A 22,924-nucleotide genomic window follows, 5' to 3' on the forward strand; every position below is an offset into this window, starting at 1 on the left:
CCTGCTCCTCTGATGCTGCTTGGCCTGCTGTGTTCATCCAGCCCTGCACCTTGTTGTCTCGGATTCTCCAGCATCTGCAGTTCCTACTATCTATGATAAATAACCTGTTTGTCTCCCTGAACTCTTGACCAGTTTACTCAGAATCATGTTGAGCATTAAAGATTTTTTTGTACTCGATCTGTGATCTCTGCTGAAATGGTTATCTTGGCTCAGGTAATGGGAAAGGTGCCACAGTTTACATTGAAGCTCCTGCATTACAGCTGTTAAGCAAGGACTAGATTGTACTGGACTGTGATACTTCCTGAAATCAAATTGTTTTCTGATCCCAGTGTTGAGGCTTATAAATGAACATAAACTATTTTGCTTAGCCTCTCAGGAGCAGCCAACACATGTTAATTTGTACCCCAATAATTACTTAATATCTTCAAAAGCAGAGGAGAATTTTAGTTCAAACAACATAAAAGGAAGTAATCTGTTCATAGAATCCCTACAGTGTGGAAGCAGGCCCTTCGGCCCAACAAGTCCACACTGACCCTTGGATCATCCCGCCCTGACCCATCTCCCTATAACCCACACACCCCTGAACATTACGGGCAATTTAGCATGGCCAATCCACCTAGCCTGCACATCTTTGGACTGTGGGAGGAAACCGGAGCACCCGGACAAAACCCACGCAGACAATGTGCAAACTCCGCACAGACGGTCACCCAAGGCTGGAATTGAACTCGGGTCCCTGGCGCTGTGAGGCTGCAGTGCCAACCACTGAACCATCATGCCACCCCGTTCCTTACCAGACAAGTATTGCCTTTGATCCATCTGTCTGTGGATTGGCTAAAATGGTAAGCATGTTGGAGAGTTGGTCGCATCTGTCACAAAATCATCTGCCTGGGAAATTGCCTGAGACAGGATTCAATAAGTAAGCCACTGACAGTCTATTTAATTTGTCCATATGCAAGATGTGCCCTGGAAAGATAAATATTACTGATGACTTAAGAATGAAACTTTAGAGATTTTTTTGTACTTGACTTGGCATGTTAATTTATCCATAAGTAATGGTATCAAATGAAAGCACCCAATTCATCTGCAACTTGAAATGGGGGCAGCTATAATCCGCAATTTGTTTACTTAAGTCACTTGTGTTTTCTTGAGGACCGTTCATGACCCCATTTAAATTCTCATTGATGTTTGAAATGTTACAGAAATTTAGCCCTCTTGATCCTGTAATAAATCTGTGCTAAGTACTTTTAAGCAAAATAACATTTAATGATCTCCATAAGTGAACTCATGGGTGGGTGACTGTTTTAGCAGTGCTGCCAGAGATTTGATTAACAACATGTCCAAGTAGTTCCTTGAAGCTTGCCCTGTAGTTGTAAGTAAAACTTCCTTTTCCATATAACTGACATAGACTTAGAGCAACAACTATAATTTTACCTTTACTTGACAACATCCAATATTAGTGACAAGTGTTGTGCAGTGCTATCATAAAGTTGCTTCCTTTGCATTTGTCAATTAGGCATTGAGTTGCATGTGTATGGCCTAGTGGGAGTGACTACAGACACACACAACTTTAATTTTACTTTTTGTGATGTGCCATGGTTTATGCATATAGGATTTAAAGTTTACCATAAATCTTGTAGGAGATTGAATCCAGGCGGATATTAGGTTGCTTACACTATTTGTGACTTCTGTTGAATTCCATTTAAATTCCAGTCGTCTTCAATGTTGAAGTTGGTATTTTCAAAGTTTAATGTTTATTCAAAAAAATTGTTTGGATGAGAGAAGCTTGACTGCAGTGCATCATTCCTTCTGATAAAATTATATGCTGGGCACACACAAAATTTATAGGTGTAACATCAGGCACCTAAACCTAAATGCGTTAAGCCACAGTGCAAAATGTATTAGAAAAAAGTACCTTCGCTTGTTTTCTCATATTTCCCTTTAGTTTATGCTTATGCAACGGTGAGCCTTTTAGTGTTTAATCTTTTAACTTGAATAACGTTTTTATTGGAGGAAATTCTCTTCTGATAATCAACTGTTTTGAGATGTGAACTTCATGGTTAAATGCATCATGTTGCAAGGAGTCCCAGTGACATGCAAGTTCAGAGCATTAGCACCAGCTGGATTTGAGCATGATGAGATGTGACTTGCTGAACAGCATTCTCCCTATATTCAGATGCCACAGCACTGATTGATAAGATCGCTTCTTGCTGTGCACCACGGTTCGGATGCAATAGTTTGAAATACTTTCATTCAAAGCTGAGATCATACACCAATTCAAGTCAGGCTTACTACCTGTACAGTTCCTGAGTCAATCCAACAAATGCCTATTTGGTATTCTCCAGCAGAATGTGGAAGTAAAATGGAACATTCTTTGTATCCCCATTTACCACACTGTGCATAAGGGAAGCAAGACTGGAAAATGTTGACTGATTTATATTTAATGTTGTGGAACCTGACTAAAGCTGAGTGGCTCACTATCATTAAGAGAAATCCAAAAGACAAGACTATACAGTAAGAGTAGCTCAAAGTGATATAGTGCAATAGTGAAGTGCCAATGACTACCGGTTAAAATTTTGCCAGGATATTCAGATGTCTTTCAACATAGATGAAAGGATCAAAAAGGAAATTAATTTCATTAGCAAAGAAAAGCTGAGCATTGGAAACAAAGGCATAAGAGATCCTTGATTGCAATAAACAGTTGAAGAAATGGTGGAACAGTACCTTGAGGTGTACTCAATTAAGAATATTGTTACTAAGGAAGCTTTAGAAAGCCTGTCTGTAATCGCAGAGCTGGATTTCAAACCCATTGTGAGGTACTTAGCAGTGCCTTTTACTGGTGTGCTATAGGTAAGGCTCCCAGGTGTCCTGTTGATGTATCAACCGAACCAGCACCCTTGCAGTATATGCACCGAGCTACCTGTTTCTATTTGCAGAAAGGGCACCCAGGACATGCGTGATGCAATGATTGTGACCCCATCCAAGAACAAGGGAAGCTGCAGTGATCGCAGCAACGATTGCATTATTGCCCTGTAAATCTTCCTGGGAAAAGTATTCATTATGTGGTCCATGTCACACCACACATCCTAGTAGAATGTGTCTATTCTGAATTCTGGTCTTGCTTCAGAACGGAAGTTTTATAATTTAAGTGATCTCCCAAGTCTGGCAGTTGCAAGAAAAATGCCTTTAACAAAAGAGACCACTATATATTGCCTTCGTTGATCTCACCAAGGCATTTAACTATGTGAGTAGAGATGGTCCATTTAATGTGCTTTTTAATTGATCTCATCTTTGCACAGTATGATGGATAAGGTCAGCCATGATGGAACCTTTTGAGATCTGCAGTGAAGCCAAACAGGCTATTTGCTCACACGTTATTGTATGATTAATCTTCTCTTTGCTGTCACGTATCTTTACCTACCAGAACTGACACTGTTCAGTCTTAGCCGATATCCAAGACAAACGTGTGCCAGGTCCTCATCAGAGTTTTTGTAAGTTGTTTATGTTGTAGTAGAATTCCAGCGTGAAGAAAACTTGGAGTGGCAAACAGTAAATACTCTTCATTCAAAAGGTTTTCTTTGACCATCACCAGGAAGATAAATGGCTCTGTCCAATAGTGTTACCTTTACTGTCATCTATCAGCAATGATAATGTGACACTATCATTGTTGGTTTCACATATCTCAGTGCTTCAGTCACCAGCAATCTGTTACTTGATGCTGAAATAAACAAGCCCATTGCAAAAGCTGTGTAAGAATGTGTAGTAGCCTAACTGAGAACACCAAACTGCGAGTTGACCAAACCTTTTGTCCTTGATGCATTCTTCTGTAGTAGTGAAATACAGACAACAAAGGCTTGGCAGGAAGAAGGTCTGAACACAGCTAGCCTCCTCAGCACCTATTCCTCTGCTACAAGGATACTTGCAAGTGAGATATAAAGATAGTGTATTTACACACTCATCTGGTAGTCAAGTACTGATTGCATTGACCTGTGGAAGCTGACTGTGTTTGGAAGGGCATTGGAATGGCTGAGCAAAATTGAAAAGCTAATCCAGCAGAAGCATGTCCAGAGAAAACAGACTGGTGAATTGTGCAGCTTCTCAGCTTGCTGTCTTTCGTCTGCAGCAAAGATTACCATGTTACAATAGGAGTCCTGAGACACACTGGAAATTCTTATCTTGGCATAATTGACCATATACAGTGCAAACCATCCAATTAGGAAATGGAAGCCTGCCACAGCAGCGGTGATGTCTGAAAAGAATTCCATCTTGGCTGTGTGAGCTTTGCCGGCTGGGCCAGCATTTGTTGCCCTTGCGAGGGTGGTGGATGGCTGTCTTTTCTTGAACTGCTGCAGTCCATTTGGTGTAGGTATGCCCATAATGTTTTTTGGGAGAGGATTTTGACATTGTAAGAATGACAATATATTGTCAAAGTCATGGTTGTGGGTGCTTGAAGGGAAACTTGTAAATGGTGGTGTTCCCATGTATCAGCTGCCATACTCTTCTAGATGGAAGTGGTTGGGAAATTGCTGCTTTGGTGAATTTTGGCAGTGCATCTTTATGGATAGTATACGCTGCTGGTGCTGTGCATCAGTGGTGGAAGGATTAAATGTTTGTGGAGATGGTGGCCAATTAAGCAGGCTGCTTTCTCCTGCATAGTGTCAAACTTGTTGAATGTTGTTGGAACTGCGCTCATCAGGCAGAATATACTCCTTCACACTCCTGACTTGAGTCTTGTTTATGGTGGTCAGGTTTTGGGGACTCGGGTGAGATATGTGCTGCAGGATTCCAAGCCTCTTTCTTGTTCTTGCAACCACAGTATTTACATGTTTTATCCAGTAAATTTCTGGTTAAGGTAACCCCGATGATGTTGAAAACAAAAAATGCTGGAAATCACAGCAGGTCAGGCAACATTCATGCAGAGAAAGCAAGGTAGGGTGGGTTGGAGTGCTGGGGGAGAAAGTCTAAACTATCAAAATTCTAAGTGATCGGAATGTGAGGATTGTAGTACAATGGTGTGTATAACAGCCAGCCTGAAAAGAACAGACTGACCCACTGGAAATTGGGAGAATGGGAGAGAGGATGTTATGACAGAGAATGTAATAAGCAAAGCTAAAAGAAAGGTAAGGAATGAGCTCACAATTTGAAGGTGTTGAATTCACAACCTTCTGGGCTCTGTTGAAGTGCCTAGTTTGAAGATGAGATGTTGCTCCTCCAAGTTTTCGCTGTGATTCGCTGGAGCATTGCAGCATGCCGAGGACAGACAAGTGGGCAAGCCAGCAGGACTCTGTATTAAAATTACTGGCTATGAGAAGGTTGGGGTCATGCCTGCACACAGACCACACATGTTCTGCGAAGCAGTCACCCAGTCTGCGTTTCGTTTCTCCAATGTAGAGCGGACCATTTTATCACAGTATCCTGCTGACCTGCCTACTTGTCTGTCCTCGGCATGCTGTAGTGCTCCAGTGAATCACAGCGAAAACTGGGAGGAGCAACATCTCCTCTTCAAACTAGGCACTTCTAGGCTCAATATTGAGTTTAACACCTTCAAATTGTGAACTCATTTGTTCCCTTTCTTTTAGCTTTACTTGTTACATTGTCGGTTACCATGTTGTCTGTCGTCCCCCGGCCACCTGTGAATCTGTCTATTCGTTCCAGTCTAGCAGTTTGACACACCATTGTTCTGCCATTCTCACGTTCCATAACTTAATCTGAGCTATCAACATCCGTTCTTCTCCAGCACACCAACCCCACCCCCATGCCCACTATTGTGTAAATGTTGCCCTCCACACTTCATTTCACTTCACTTCACTTCAGCTCTGATGGACAGTCATCTGTACTCAATGTTAGCTTGCTTTCTCTCCATGGATGCTGCCTGATCTGCTGTGATCTCCAGCATTCTTTTTTTTGATTTGTTTACAGTACAGGTTCCACCATCTGCAGTAATTTGCACCAGGATATTGAAGTTCAGAGGCTTGAACAATATTAATGGCATTGAATGTCAAGGGGTGAAATTTAGACCTTTTTGTTGGAGATGGCCATTGCCTAGTATTTGTGTATCAAGTTACTTCGCACTTGTCAGCCCAAGCCTGGATATTGTCCAGTCTTGCATTTGGACATGGACTGCTTCAGTATCTGAGGAGTTGCGAATGGTATTGAACATTGCGATCATCAACAAATATCTCCATTTGTTACCTTTTATGATGGAAGGAAGGTCACTGAAGCAGCTAAGATGGTTGGGCCAAGGAAACTGCTTGGGGAACTCCTGCAGAAATGCCTTGTGAAATAACTGCACAGAGGCTGGTATCCCTCACCAAGTCACCCTTTATTTACTTGTGCACAGTACACTGGCTGTGGCCAGCCAGCTCAGAGTCAGTACCCTGAACTGATGAGATTCTAAATCTCCTGTTGATACTGATTAGCCAGAGCCTCCTGATTTGGTCCAGGTTAAAAACCCCAATCAAGGACCTTGTAGTCAATGAAGTCCACCTGGTTCCAATTGCTAAACCTTGGAACTGAGATGATTGACTTCCAACAACCACAATCATCTTCCTTTGTGATGACTATAACTCCAACCAGTGGAGAGTTGTTTTTCCCCCAATTCCCGTTGACTCCAGTTCTGCTAAGGTTCTTTGGTGTACCTGTTCAAATTTGGCCTTGTTTTTGAGGGTTGTCACTCTCGGCTCCCCTCCAGAATTCAGATCTTCTGTCCATGTTTGAATCAATGCTGCAATAAGGTCAGGAGCTGAGTGCCTGCTTTAGAACCCAAACTGAGTATCAGTGCTGCCTTTATAGCGCTGTTGATCACCTCTTGCATGACTTTACTGATGATCAAGTACTGCTTACTCTTGCACATTCTTACTATGTAAGGGATAGTCAGCTGGAATACTGTGAATAGTTTTGGTCCCCTTATCTAAGGAAAGATTACTAGCATTGGAGGCAATGCAGAAAAGATTCATTACGTTGATACCAGGTATAAGGGGGCTGTCTTGTGAGGAGTCGTTGAGTACATTGGGCCTATATTGTTTGAAATTTAGGAGAATGGCAAGATATTATTAAAGCATACAAGATTCTTGGATTTTTTGGCAAGTAGAACTCTTGCCTCTTAGGAGTACAAACAGATTCTGTATTATAAATTCTTCAAGCACATCCTATTGAGCATCTATCATTTTACCTATTAAGTCTTTTCCAGTTCACCATGAACCATGAATCTAATTATTTGAGATCAGTCTTACCTAAGTAGTGAATCCTGTTTTTTTTTTACTTTTAAACACTTGAACTTGCTCGTATTATAGTTGCTGTGAGTGAGATGCTCATACATTGTTAGGCTGTTGACTAAATTTGGCTTGTTTTACTCACTGTCTAATGTTGTCTGCCTCCTAATTGGATTCATGTTGGATGCACTCCAGTTCACTACCTTACTTGCACATGCCCATAGTCTTATGGACATCTGTATCTGCATGGAAGTTTCAATCCTCCATGCAAACCACTTTTTCCCCCACATTCTTGTTTAATTTCTGCATTTATGCAATCTACCAACTCTCGGCTGCTATCAAGGAGTCTGTACACCATTCCCACTGAAGTCTTTATATTTCTTGATTTTACCCATAAAGTTTCTTCAGTTTGCATATCTTTTGTTCTATCATCTCAACATTTTGAAGTGCTTTTGTCCTTTGCCACTAAGATTATTCCTCTCCTATACCCTCTATTTCCTGTGAACCTGCAACATGATGCATTTTGTATCTGTGTCTAGTGAAGTTGGAAAATGATGCTCAAGGCATCTGCTTTTTCCTCCCTGATCTCTTTCACCATTCTGGGGAACAATTCATCCAGCCCTGGCAGCTTATCCACTTTCAAGGATTCCAACTTCTCTAACACATTTATTCTCTTGTTATGAGTATGATTATTTTGTTCAATATTTCACACTGCACCTCTTGGGGTATTATATCTACATCATCTCTTTCCATCGTGAAAATGTAGAGAAGAAAAAACATAGTTGCATATCTCTAATTTGTCTCTCCTGCTTTGCGTACTTCACTCACATCTTTCAGTTTTCCTTTGACGGGGATTGCTTAAGCACAACGTCTGACTAGTTACTTAGTTTAGAAACAGTAAAAAAGAACAAATAATACCTTTTCCACCCAAGTCCTACTTACAGAGCCTCTATGTAGTAGTTTAAGCATTTGTGATCACTCTACTTTACTTTTCCTTTTATTGTCAAACCTTCGTCCTAATCCTAATCAACAGCTTGTCCAAACTGTACGGTTCCTTTTCACCTCAATACTAATGGCAGTATCCCATGAAATGGAATCCCTCCTTATCCCACCAATCCATCAACCATGTATTTCTCTAAGTTGAGATGTTTGTGAATGACTGTGCAATGTGCAGTACCATTTGTGGCTCACCAGATGCTTTCACAGTCTGTCCAAATGCAGCATGATCATGGCTTGGGCTGAAAAGTGGCAAGTAACATTTGTGAACACCTCCAACAAGAGAGAATCTAACTAACCCTCCCTTTAAATTGAATGGTGATACCATCACAGCATCCCTACTGTCAACATCCTGGGGGTTACCATTGACCAAAAATTGAACTGGATCAGCCATATAAGTACAGTGACTACAAAATCAGGCCAAAGGCTAGGAAAGTTGCAGCGACTGCGTGAAACTCTTGACTTCCAAAGCCTGGCCACTATCGAATAAAACATGAGTCAGGAGTGTGATGGAATACTCTCTACATGTTGGAGTTCCATTCATCCAGAGAACACTCAGAAGCTTGATGCCATCCAGGACAAATCAGTCTGTGTGATTGAAATGCATTCACTCCCTCCACCATCACCACTCGGTACTAGTGTGTGTTATCAACAAGATGAACTGCACAAGGCTCCTTCAACAGCATCTTCCAACCCCATGACTGCTTCCATCTAGAAGGATGCCAGCAGCAGAGTAATGGGAAAATGATCACCAACGAGTTCCCCTCCAAGCCACTTATCTTCCTGACTTTGCAATCTCACATTTCTTCATTGTCGCTGGGTCAAAAATCCTGGAATTCCCTTTCTAATGGTATTGTGGATCTACCAACAGTGTATGGAGTGTAGCGGTTCAAGAAGACTCACCATGACCACCCTAAGGGCAACTAGGAATGGACAATAAATGTGCCAACGCACACTTTCCATGAAATGTTTTCTTTTAGAAAAATAATTCAGATACCTGACAGGCAATATGCTTTTTGCGATGCTTGATCATCCTTAATTGTTGAGTTCCCCACTATGTTATGCTTTCTCGTCCATCCCCTTTGCTGCAGGATATCCTGGTCTGTTTTCTGACTGTTCTTTTGATAGGCTTTATCCTTATCCTCGCAGCAGCAAGAACACCATATACCTTGGTTTGTTTGAATTTTTGCAGGTCATCATTCTTGATGTTACCTGTGTTTCCCTATACTATCAGTCACACCAATTCACTTCTGAAGCAGCACCTCCCTTTGATTTTAAAAAACAACTGTGGGGGAAACATAGTACAGATATTGCTTCCCCTTCTTTAGGTATTATGGTGTCTCCATGTTACTGAGCCAGAGGGTTTCAAGGCTGAGACATTGAGTGTAGATGAGCTTGCTCAGGACAGTCTCACATCCCTTAAACTCCTACATATTTGTAGTCCAGCTTTCTGCTGTCCTAATCTGTTTTATGCTTTTTAGTTTTAGATTTTAAAATGTTTTCTTTTCCTCTGAACATTCAGACTAAACGCTGGATGATGAAAGTGTCAAGCTTGTACAAATGGCTACAAGTGTGGAAGACGAAAGAAACATCTAATTTCTTTCCACTCTGTCCCAAATTTCCACTTGCTTAAAATTACCAACTTTTGTTATGTAAACTGACGTGTAATTGTTGCAGCCACTCTGTGCTTCTAAACTGCCTACTTTTGTATGTTTTGTTCAGCCATATTAAAGTTAGAGTTGTGAGCAGGGAGCTAAGTCAGTTATTGACACCTGAGCAGGCAACAATTTAGAACTGATTGACTGACTGCCAAGCAATTTTGCTTCTAATGTGCTGATTCTCTTACAGTTTAAAAGTTGTAAATTTTAAATTCAAAAAATTAAACTAAATATTGGTCAAACGCTGCCCACTTAATGCTACTTGTCAAATAGTCCCACTTGCATCAAAGTTTCAACCTTTCCACTCCATGATATACTCTCTTTTGACCATTCAGAACATGAGCAACTGATTTTCTGAGTTTAGGACAAATCTTTGTATTGATTGTATAAAGATTGTTACTGCCGTTGTTCTGGCCCTACAGACTTGATCATCTGTGAACCCTTCTGCTACTTAGCATTTCCCTTGGAGAATAATGTTTTTTTATAACCTACATTTCTAATCAACTTGTTCAGAGATGTTATTACACAGATCTGGAGCAGGTGGGACTTGAACCTGGGCCTTCTGGCTCAGGGTTAGGGACATATTCACTGCGCCACAAGTGGGCTAAAGTAAGGATGTCCTTGGACAATAGTGTTGAAGATACAAAGCAATGGGCGGCATGGTGGCTCACTGCTGCTTTTCAATATCAGGGGCATGGGTTTGATTCCAGCCTTGGGCGATTGTGTGGAGTTTGCACATTCTCCGCATGTCTACATGGGCTTCCTCCAGGTGCTCCGGTTTCCTCCCACAGTCCAGAGATGTGCAGGTTAGATGGATTGGTCATGCTAAATTGCCCATAGTGCCCAGGGATGTGCAGACTATGTGGAAAGGCCATGGGAAATGCAGGGTTAGCGGTAGGGTAGGGGGTGGATCTGGATGGGATGCTCTTCAGAGGGTCAGTGTAGCCTCGATGGACCGACTAGCCTGCTTCCACACTAGTGATTCTAAGGAAATCTTGTTACCATGTCATCTGTGTGAGTTTAGTTTAATTAAATTGTGGCTCATCCACAGAAAAGGTCAAATAGTGATGGAGAAGCAGAACTAGTTGTGGTCAGCATACAGGAGACTCTGTCTAAAGATGATGTTCCCACAGGGAGCTAAAAGCCATCACACCAAATGCCTTATTCACCTCTTCTGCAAATAAGTGAGATCGGAGCAAATGCATTCCTATTGGATATTTACGAAGTTGGAATATTTCAGACTGGTAGTTACTACACTTTGTTTTACAGTATCTCAAATAAATTTAACATTTGATAGTTTTTGTTACAATCCACATACAGCAACTCCTGAACATATGCAGCCTTAAGCTAGAGAAACAACATTATTTGGAAGTAATTAGTAACCTCAGTGATTTCAAGTTTCCTTGGTTTTAGATTATCTACCTCATAGTTAGCTTTGTTTGATGTGTCTGTCTGCATGTCCTCTGTCTCTGCGTGTCTCTCTCTGTTGATTTGATGTTGACACTTGTTTACTGGCTCAATGTCATGCTCAACCCCTCACCTTTCCGGTCCACCTTCCTCCTCCAGCTCGATTGAACTCGTGCTCTACTCCTCCATCCAAAGAATGTTAAGGCTTTTGCTTCTGGTTTCAGATCAGTTAAGTCTCCACTGCAGCGGTTCTCTGTTGGCACTTGAACCCGGGTCTCCCAGCACAGAGGTAGGAACTCTATCACTGTGCCACAATCTGGTATAACCCAAGTCTGTTTCAGAAGCAATTTAATGAAAAATGGAGGTTCAAGGTTTGAAATGATCCATTTTTCCATGGCAAGAATGACCTGGCATGTGCTTATAAATGAGTGTTTGCTTGGAGACAGTTTGTGAAAAGCCTATGCAAAAAAGCTTTCTGTGTGGGAGTGGGAGTACAGTTCAACAAACGTGTTTGCATGTGGACCCAGAACACACAAACTTGACCGTTATTGAATTTATTATTTTGTTTATTGATCTGATCTGATATAATATCAAACTTTAAATCTGAACAAAACTGATAGAACGTATACTGTCTGTGCAATGCCATGAATTTGGAATGGTACAAAAATTATAAAAAGATTGATAGTTAGTATTAAAGGGTTTATGGTGATTTCAAAGCAGCAATCAAGTCTAAGTGAATTGTTTTTCAATGATTCAGAAAGGATGCCCAGGTGAAAGGAACCATACATTCATGCACTTTTAGTCCTTTGTAGATGCCAAGGAAATTACTTATTCAGTGTACATTACAGTATGGATCCTTTTAATTATACATCCACTGCCATAGAATCATACAGCATGGAAACAGACACTTTGGTCCAACCAGTCCACGCCGACCATGTTTCCAAACTAAACTAGTCCCACCTGCCTGCGTTTGGCCCATATCCTGCCAAACCTTTCATATTCATGAACCTTCCTAATTACTTTTAAAAGGTGTAATTGTACCTGCATCCACCACTTCTTCTGGCAGTTCATTCCATGTACAATCCACTCTGTGTAAAACAAAAAGTCGCCTCTCATCCTTCTTCTGAAGAAGGGTCCTGACCTGAAACATCAGCTTTCCTGCTCCTCTGATGCTGCCTGGCCTGCTGTGTTCCTCCAGCTCCGCACTGTGTTATCTCAGCCTTTCCAATCTGTTTTTATATCTGAAACCATCCATTCCTGCCAAAAACCTGGTAAATTTTTCTTTGAACCCTCTCCAGTTTAATACCGTCCTTCCGATAACAGGGCGACCAGAACTGCACACAGCACTCCGGAAGAGGCCTCACCAACGTCTTGTACAATGTCAACATGACGCCCCAACTCCTATACTCAAAAGATCTGAGAAATGAAGGCAAGCATACGAAACACCTTCTTAACCACCCTGTCAAACTGTGCAAATGTCAAAGAATATGTACCTGAACTCATTTCTATTCACAACACTTATGCAGGGCCATTAATTGTGTAAGTCCTGCCCTTGTTTTAGCAAAATGCAATACTTTACATTTATCTAAATTAAACTCTATCTGTCACTCCTCAGCCCATTTGACCCAATTGATCAAGATCTCTTTGTAATCTTAGATAACCTTCACTTTCCACTATACCACCGATTTTGCTGTCATCTACAAACTTAGTAACCATGTCTCCTACCTTCTTATCCAAATCATATTTATATAAATGATAAATGGAAGTGGACCCAGCACTGATCCCTCTGGAACACCGCTGGTCAAAGGTCTCCAGTCCGAAAGACAACCCTCTACCATCACCCTCTGTCTCGTAACATCAAGCCAATTTTGTATTCAGTTGGCAAGCTTACCTGAATCCCATATGATATACCTTTACTAATTAGTCTATCTTGACGGGGAGGTGCTGGTGTTGGACTGGGATGGACGAGGTCAGAAGTCACACAACACAAGTTAGAGTCCAACAAGTTTATTTGAAATCACAAGCTTTCAGAGCGCTGCTCCTTCGTCAGGTGAAGTCGCTACACCTGACGAAGCATGCTCTGACAGCATGTGATTTCAAATAAACCTATCGGACTATAGCTGGTGTCGTGTGACTTCGGACTATGTGGAATCTTGTCAAATGCTTTACTGAAGTCCAAGTAGACAATGTTTACTGCTCTGTCGTCATCAGTCTTTTTGGTTACTTCATTAAAAAACTCAATCAAGTTTGTAAGACATGATTGCCCTTGCACAAAACCATGCTGACTATCTCTAATCATTTCTTGCCCCTCCAAATGCATGCAAATCCTGTCTTTCAGAATCACCTCCAACAACTTACCCAGCACTGATTTCAGACTCACAGGTCTGTAGTTTCCATGCTTCTCCCTACAGCCTTTTTTAAACAACGGCACAATTTAGCCACCCTTTGCCCGTGTTTGTCATAGATACAAATATTTCTGCTAAGGCCCTGCAATTTCCTCCCTAACTTGCCACAACATCCTGGGATACCCTTGATAAGGTCCTGGAGATTTATCTACCTTTGTGCTTTCTAAGACCTCCAGCACTTCCTCTTCTGTAATGTGAATTGTTTTGAAAACATCAGTGTTTATTTCCCTGAGTTCTGTAGCCTCCATTTTCTTTCTCCACAATAAAAAAACTGATGCAAAGTATTCACTTAGTATCTCTCCTATCTCCTGAGGTTTGACACGAAGACTACCTTGTTGATCTTAAGGGGTCCTACTCTCTCCTTAGTTGCTATTTTGCTTTTAATGTATTTATAGAATTCTTTTGGATTATCTTTAACCTTATCTGCCAAGGCTATCTCATATCCCCTCTTTGTCTTCCTGATTTCCTTCTTAGGAATGGCCTAACAGTGTTCATACTTCTCAAAAGATTCACTTGATCCCAGTTGTCTCTATCTAATAAATTATTCTTTTTATTCTTGACTAGAGCCTCTATCTTTATTTATCCATTGTTCCCTAATCTTACCAGCCTTGCCTTTCACTCTAACAGGAACATGATGCGTCTGAACTTTTGTTATCACACTTTTTTGAAGGCCTCCCACTTGTCAAATGTCCCTTTACCTGTGAGCAGTCTACTCCAATGAACTCTTGAAAGTTCTTGTTTCCTACCCATAAAATTCACCTTACTCCAACTAAGAACATTAATTTTTATGGAATACTTATCCTTTTCCATAACTATTTCAAAACTAATAGTATTATGATCACTTGCTCCAAAGTGTTCCCCAACTAACATTTTGGTTATTTGTGCTGCCTTATTTCCTAAGAGAAGGTCAAGTTTTGTTCCTTCACCAGTAGGAACATTTACATGTTGAGAGAGAATTTTTGTGAACACATTTAACACATTCTTCACCATCCAGACCTTTAACAGTATGGCAGTGCCAGTCAGTGTTTGCAAAATTAAAATCCCCTATTATTATAGTCTTGTTATTCTTAAAACTAAGATCTCTCTCCATATTTGCTTCTCAATTTCCCTGTGACTATTGGAGGGCCTATAATACAATCCCATCAAGGTGATCATCCATTTCTTCTTCCTAATTTCAACCCATATTTTTTCACTAAATGATCCCTCAAAAGTATCTTCTCCAATTACAGTAGTAATGTTTTCCTTAATCAAAAATGCCATTCTCCCTCCCCTACTGTCTCTGTTTCTATCCTTCTAAACATCTAAAACCTGCAGCATTGAGCTGCAAGTACTGTCCTTCCTTCAGCCAAATTTCTACAATAGCTACAACATCCCAGTCCCATATTCACATACAAGCCCTGAGTTCATCAACCTTACCTGTAAAACTCTTGCATTGAAATAAATGCAGTTTAATTCTTCAATGTTACTTAGATCTGACTTCCTCTTGTCTGCCTTTTCTAATTAACTTGCTGTTTTCTAATTCAGAACCATGCTCATTTTTCTACTTTCTCTGTTACTATTCCCACCACCCCTCTCTAAAAGTTTACCGGCTCCCGAAATAGAACAAACAAATCTTCCCACAAGGATATTGGTCCCTTTCCAGTTCAGGTGAAACACATCCTTTTTGAACAGGTCTCTTCAGTCCCAGAAGAGATCCCAATGATCCAAGAAACTAAATTCCTGCACATTGCACCACTTCTTTAGTCATTGATGTATCTCCCCTATCCTTTTATTCCTTCCCTCGTTAGAACTTGGCATTGGAAGTAATTCAGAGACTACTACTTTTGTTGTTCTCTTTTTTTTACCTTTTACCTTACCTCTTAGATTTACTATACAAAGCTTTAACCCTTTTCCTAATTATATCATTCTTTCCAACGTGTACAACAACTTCAGGCTTCTCACTCTCTCCTTTGGCAATATGCTTTAAACGTTTTGAGGAGTCCTTAACCCTGACATCAGGAAAGCAACATGTTATCCTAAATTCACGCTGACTGCTGCAGAATCTTCTGGCTGTGCCCTTTAACTATTTTTGCTGGTGCAAAGGCAGAATTAACCTTTATTTGTTATATTTGAGCATATTGTATATGTTGGGTCTCTTCCCAACCTCTTAATTTGCATAAGTGATTCATGTAGGTAGTAAGGTCAGAAAATGTTTGAAATGCTTGGCAGATCAGGCAATAACTTTGGAATGACACAGGGGTAATAATTCAGGTCAGTGACCCTTTTTGCCAGAAATGGGGGGGAAAAAAACAAATTTTTATTTTTTATACAAGTTCTAGTTGGGGAAAGGGGGCCATCAGGCAGGGAAGAACAAAAGGTGAAGTTAAAAATGATTAAATGACAAAATGGGTGATGATATGAGGCTAACGTGGGTGGTTAACTAAAAAATCTTCTAAGAAATCTGGATGAGAAAATAGCAACGTCACTAAAGGGGCTGCACTTGCAATCTAAATTGTTGAGCTTAATGTTGAGTCTGGCAGGCTGTACAGTACCTAACTGAAGGTTCTTTTAAGTTTCCCTTGAGCTTCGTTGGGACAGTATCTTAAAAGTAATTTCAAATAAATGTTTTATGCTGTCAGTTCTATGTAATGATATACATATAGAACTGTCTTGTGCTTTATGCAACTCTTTTTTCAAGCAAACAGCCATACAACTGAATTCATTAAAAGCCAAATACTGTGGATGCTGAAATCTGAAACAAATGCACAGAAACCTGGAGGAACTCCATAGCATCTGTGGAGAGAGAAACAGAGTTCTTGTTTCAAGTCTGATATGACTCTTCAATTCTGAAATGTCTGTGTCTTTAATGTGTTGGCGCCCAGAATGTGGTACAAAGTTCCAGTTGAGGCTGAAGCAGTATTTAATAAAGATTCATCATAAATTCTGTATTCTATGCATCTGTTTATATGGCCCAAGAACCTGCATGCTCTTTTTATCACTTTCTAATCCCTGTCACCTTCAACAATTTGTGCACAAATACCCCTATGCTCCTCTGCCCTGCAATCCCTTTTAAAATTGTAACATGAATGCAAGAAGAATGACAAGAGGTGCCTTGTTGAGCCTCCTCTGCCATTTGGTATGATCATGTCTGATCCTGGGCTTAAACTCTACTTTCCTACCCTTACTCTATATTTCTTGATTCCTTGAGACTTAAAAATCTGTGCCTGGTCTTTAAGTATATTTAACAATTGAACATCCACAACCTTTGGAAACAGAAAACATCCAAGATTTCTTTATTTTGTTCAGTTAATGCAAAAGCGCTATTCAAAAAACAACTTCCCATTTCTTTATTAATTTCTAACTTCCACGTCCTCCCATTCCACCAGCCTTCACCCTATTAAGGTCGATCATAACCCTCCTTGCCATTCACAATGCTATGAAGTCCAATATCATCTGCAAGTTTTGAATTGTAATGTAAAACAAGAAAAGCAATGGCTGTAGTACTGACCTCCGAGGGACCTCATTATATGCCTTCTGCTGACGTTGCTCAGTGTGATCACTTTTCATGTCAACAAGGTAATTTATAACAAGACAATATTACGAACCTTTGTAATCCCAGTGGAGCTAAACTGTGTGGCATTCTGGCAAAGTGCTCTTGGTATTTCCTTCCTTTAGCTGGTATCATATGCTATAATATCATCGGCGGAGAATGTTTACATTTGTGATGAAATCCTTTAGTCATATCCATTTTTTGTATAAAATGAGCAAGCCAGCATTCTCTGTGGAATGCATCATTTCAAGCATGCTAAGTTCAAATGTTGCTCGTTGACAATGTTCAATTCTGCCCAACAATAGCAAAAAGTGTTGTGCAAGATTTTTCAGGACGACATTCAGGATGATCTGGGGTAGGACTCTGAAGCTAGCTGTCAGTGAAGCGCTGAAGTTATGCTTGTGAATGTGCACTGAAGTGCAGTTTGAGTGTTGCAAAGTGTGAACCCCATGGCAGGTGATGATTAACCAGACCTGGAGCAGTTGCTGAGACTGTCCATGACTAATGGCCCTTAAGAGTGAGTGTGAATGCCAGATTGCAAAGATGAAGAATTGTAATTCTTTAGTGTTTAGTGAGATCTGATAACCTATGAAATCTTTAACACCTGGGGGATGTTGCTGAGAAACCTGTGGGATTTGTCTTGATCATGTTTGCAATTTGATGCACATTTTATGTTTTATTGTATGTTAATTCTGCTATTGGAAACATGCTCAACATGTACTGTACATTGTATTACTATTCTGATGTTGTTTAGGGAGGTATGATTGTTCAACATTGTGGAATTTTGTGGCTTTATTCTCATAACAAGGCCCTTGATCTCCCCTTTTGTCTACTTGAAAAACAATAGGTTACTGGTCCCTAACTAAATTATACCACAATTTGATTATCTTACTGGGATCATAACATAAATTCGGTTGTTTGGTTTGGGATCATAATATTAGAACTGACAATACTGTTCACCATTGCCTGCCTCTGATCCATGACACATGTATGCCAAATCCTTATCTGAGAGTTACTCTGCACTCTATATTATAGCATTATATATGGAAAATCACCTTTCTGCGACATGAGGACAGATTCATTGATGCTTGTAGAGTTTGGTTTGACCATCAGCATCAGGAAGACAAATGTCATTGTCCAGAAAGATTCCATCATAATACTGTTCAGCATTGACTATGTGATGTTGAGAGTTTTATGTATGTAAGTTTCAAATTGCCAGCAATCTTTTGCTTGATGCTAAAGCAAGCACACTGATTGCAAAGGTGCAGCTATTCTTTCCAAACTGAATGAGTGTACGTGGAATAAGCAACCTGATTTGAGAACATGAAAATGTGAATTTACCAATCTGTACTCACTGCACACCTAAAATTGATCAATAAATGCAACAAATGCTAATTAGGAGAAAAGGCTGAACAGTTTCCACCTTCTGTTTCAGCTGTATTCTCAGTATCTCTTGGCAGGGACAAAGTCACCAACTTTGAGGCTCTGGTGAGTGTTATAGTCATTAACATAAACTGATAACTGAATAACAATGGTTCTAATAGTTCAGCTATGCTCAAAGGTTATCCTGTCATCCTTGTGGGAGAGCTGGGGATGGCAGAAGTGGATAAAATAAATAGTATTCCACATTTTAAGTTTGAGTCACACATTTTTATTACTTCATTCGTGGGATATGAACAATGCTGTCTGGTCAGCATTTATTGTCCCTAGTTGCCCTTGAGAACGTGGCGGTGGTGAGCCTTGAACTGTTGCAGTCCATGTGCTGTAGATAGATTTGCAATTCTGTTATGGAGGGAATTCCAGGGTTTTGACTCAGTTAAAGTGAAGGAACAGCAATATATTTCCAAATCAGGATGGTGAGTGGCTTTGGGGGGACCTTGTGGGTGGTGGTATTCCCATGTATGTTTCAAAAGTGGTTAAACCCAAATGATTCTTTTTCTTCTGCCTGTTTTTACTTCAATCTCCAGGGGCATTGCTGTCGTAGGGAGGAGGGCATGCTTGCATTCTAGTGCAGAAATGCTGATTCTCACTGGTGTAAATTGAAACTTGCATTCAGTTTAATGACTGAATTCATACATTGAGACAGTGCATTTTATACTCCAGAATCATTACATGTCTGTTATAATGTTCATGTGGCACCAGCCTAATTTTATAATTTATTCTCAAAGATCCATGGAAGCAAGGATATGGTATCTAATAAAGATACATGTACTCTGCACTAAGCAAAATGACCAAGAGCAAAAATAGCTTGTAAAAGAAGATAGACTGATGACCTATTAAGAGGGGTATTGGAAATAAAAAATGCCATGTTTTCTAATCTGCAGACTGAATAACTACTATGTTTTAAATTCACAAAAATCTCCCCTGACAATGGTCTGAATATGTTGAAAGATCCTTCATTGTGATCTTTGTGATACTGCTGTCAAGGGCTTAAAAAAATTATACAGTTCTTTAGAAGCATAAATAAAAATACTGGAAATGTTGACAATTTGAAATGAAGATAGAAAGTACTGGAAAAACTCAATAGGTCTGACAACGCCTCCTGGAGAGAAAAACAGACCAGCAGAGTTACTGTTTAGAGTTCACTATACCTCTGGAGTTGAAGGAGCTGCAAAATGCTTTTTCTACTGTTGACAAAGGGGGAAGAGGAGCAAGTAGAACGGATGATGAGGGTGCCCAGAATGAAAGGCAGAGGAAGTGATAATGGTAACAGAGGAGTGATTTTTTTTTTGAAGTTTGTATTCAACCTTCCCAAGTATGTTAAATGCCTTAATACTGGTTTTATGCTTTACAGATTGTTGTAGATATTTCTCATGTTGTTTTGAAGTTATTTCTTCTGGCAATTCTTGTTTTTTCTTCCAGTTTACTTTAATGGTCTCTGGTTAGATCATTTTGCCTCAGTTAAGAGCAATATTCGGTATTAGTTCTATAAACCATTTCATATTTTATGTATTTTGATGTGACCTCCCTTAGCCATCTTTTTCAGGTTGTTCACCTTGTATGTCGCATAATTCATGTTCCTCTTGCCTTTGATGCTTACACACTTCTCATGTAGCATGACCAGAGCTGTTGACAGTAATCAAAGTGCACTTTTAAAAAAGCTCAAGATCAAACCAAACTGTAGGACAGGGGTGAAAGGCTAATATTAATGCAAATGGAACCAGCTCCGAGCTTTAAGGTGGCTGGAATTTTCCAATTTAGTCACAGGCAGAATTGGGAGCAGAAAGAAATTGAGCCTTCCCTATAGAAGGGCAATTTTAAATTGCTTATTGATATCAAGAAATGAGTTTCAATTCATGTACAACAATTTTGGTTCTAATTGCTGTTTGGTGGGCACTTTCTGCAAAGTATATGCTTGTGGATATTTTTGAATGAATATAAGATTAGATTTTGCTGTGATGTCATCTGGTCTGGAGCTCTATCCAGTTTTCCTGAAAGAGTTATTATTTGGGGTGAGGTACAAAAAGGCTGTTCAATTACTGTGGAATTTAATCCAGCTCAAATAGGGGAAAATAAACTGCACTTGAAAATCAAAGGCAAAATCTGGAGGTGAAATGTATTTTGATGTTGTAACAATTAAGTCTTCAGCTTCATTTAGTCAATGAAGTCGGATTTTAGTCGGATTTTCTCTGCTGAATTTTGCAGTAAGTAGGGCCAATTAGATGGCATTCGTCCTGTAATTCCTAATGAACTTGAGATATGGTAGCTGACGCCATTGCTGAGTTCATAGATTTGAGTCAATTGCAATAGGTGGCCTGACGTATTAGGATGTGTATGGTACATTATCGTGAGCTTTTGAAATATAAGTAGTAGTCAATCTAAGCTTATGCACAAAAATCGTGATTCACAGAAGTGGAAGGTATTTCAGTTGGACATTATCTTGGCTGTACCCTATCAACTAACCAGGTTTCTCTCTAACGTAATTTCAGAGCGCTGACATCAACACTCGTGCAGGCCTCTATTGGAATAAATACATGCCGTGGTGGAGCAGTATGGAATCGGTAAGCAGTGCTGTGAATTCTTTTCATCTCGTCCAACTCTTGACCCCTGCAATTTTACCACAGCATATAGAATGAAATTGATTATAGGCTTTGAAATGCCGAAATAACTTGTTGCAAAAATATCATCAGGTTTAAAATTCCAGTAATAGTCTTGAAATGTTGAAGATTATTTGTTGACTCGAAGTGACGTTGACCCTACAGGTTCCTACAAAGGATTTGGTGGATCTCTAGAGTTCCTTTGGCATTGGTAGCTTTTCATGCTAACCATCTAATGAGTATTTCCCTTTAGCCTACATGCTACAAATGTCTATTTGAGATATTACCTTGAGATTTCCATGGAAGAACCCTGCCCCTACCCTACCCCCACACCCCCTACTGAATGTAGGTAGATAATGAAAGATCTGGCGGTTGATGTTGTCTAAGTGAATTGAACATACCCTATCATTATAGGTGCATTTAATGGCGAGAAGTCCCTGGTAGATGCAGGAAATTAACAGATAATGGAATCTCCATTGGACTGAGGAGTACACTAGTGCACTATTGACATCAGTTCACATGCTCTAGAAATTCACGCATTGGACAGTCTGTCAAGATTGAAAATGACTTCAGCTCCAGTTTAGTTGGGCTCTGAGATGATTGAGTTTAAATGCCTTCAAACTTGGCTTAGTGTGGGGCTGGTAGTCTTCAAGGGATGAGTAGATGATCTGGTTGAAGATTTGCATGCTCCCTTTATCTCAACTGTCACTGTGTTTTTCTAAGTCATTTGAGATGTGAGCTTCATTTTCTCAGCCAGAATTTATTACCCATCTCTCCATGTCCTGGAGAAAGTAGTGGTGAACTATTTGAACCACTACAGTCCCTGGGGTTTTGTGACATCACAGTGCTGTTAAGAAGGAAGTTGCTATATTTTTACCCAACAAAAGTAAAGGAACAGTGACATACTTCCAAGTCAGGATGTACAGTGGCTTGGAGGGGAGCATGCAGGCAGTGGTGTTCCCATGCTTTTGCTTCCCTTGTTCTCTTTTTTTGTCGTGGAAGTTGCGGGTTTGGAATGTGCTGTTGGAAGGGCTTTGTTGAGCTACTGCGGTGCATCTTGTAGCTGGTACTCATTGCTTCCACTGTGTACCAGTAGTGAACAGATTAAATATTGAAGAAGTGAATGAGCTTCAAGTCATGATGGCTGCTTTGTTCTAAATGGTATTCAGTTTCTTGAGAATTGGAGCTGCACCTGTTCAGGTGACTTGAGATTTTTCTTGATGAGTCTTGATATAATGGGTGCCTTCACAAATGAACCTTTTGTATTTTTGTCAGCATACCTGCCAAACTGTTTAGGTTTACATCTTGTTTTAAAGAACAGTACCATATTTGAAAAATAACAGTGAGATGAAGCATTTATTGGAGACACCTCAGCTTCACTTGAATCAATAAACAAATGTTTTTGTTGCCAAGCTGCTGCTCCTCAGCCTGGTTTCTTGGACTGTAGCAATGTTGACAGACCTGTTCTGCACAAGTTGGCATCATTAAATCTTTAATTACGATGGTGTTCTGAGATTATACAGAAAAATAAAAAGGCCAAAGCAGGCATTGTGTTTCCATGCTTGAATATCTTTTTCATCTGTGTGTACTGTTTCCATTTCTTAAGGTGCTGGTTCCTTGTTGGGCTGCTATTTCATTGACGTTACTTGAGTTTCCAAAAATTTGTCTTATGTGTTAAAATATT

At 40.1% G+C, this 22,924-nt stretch overlaps 1 long non-coding RNA gene across 1 annotated transcript in view; it reads left to right on the plus strand.

Moving 5' to 3' along the window:
- The window catches only part of LOC125484956, a 79,692-nt gene that overhangs the window by 2,526 nt on the left and 54,242 nt on the right, over positions 1-22,924 (plus strand). Inside the window, exon 2 of the long non-coding RNA XR_007263745.1 lies at positions 21,133-21,204. This is a non-coding gene — a long non-coding RNA (uncharacterized LOC125484956). The remainder of the gene's footprint in view (positions 1-21,132; positions 21,205-22,924) is intronic.

This window comes from Rhincodon typus, chromosome 15 (assembly GCF_021869965.1).
Source record: "Rhincodon typus isolate 14 chromosome 15, sRhiTyp1.1, whole genome shotgun sequence".
Taxonomy (NCBI): Eukaryota; Metazoa; Chordata; class Chondrichthyes; order Orectolobiformes; family Rhincodontidae; genus Rhincodon; species Rhincodon typus.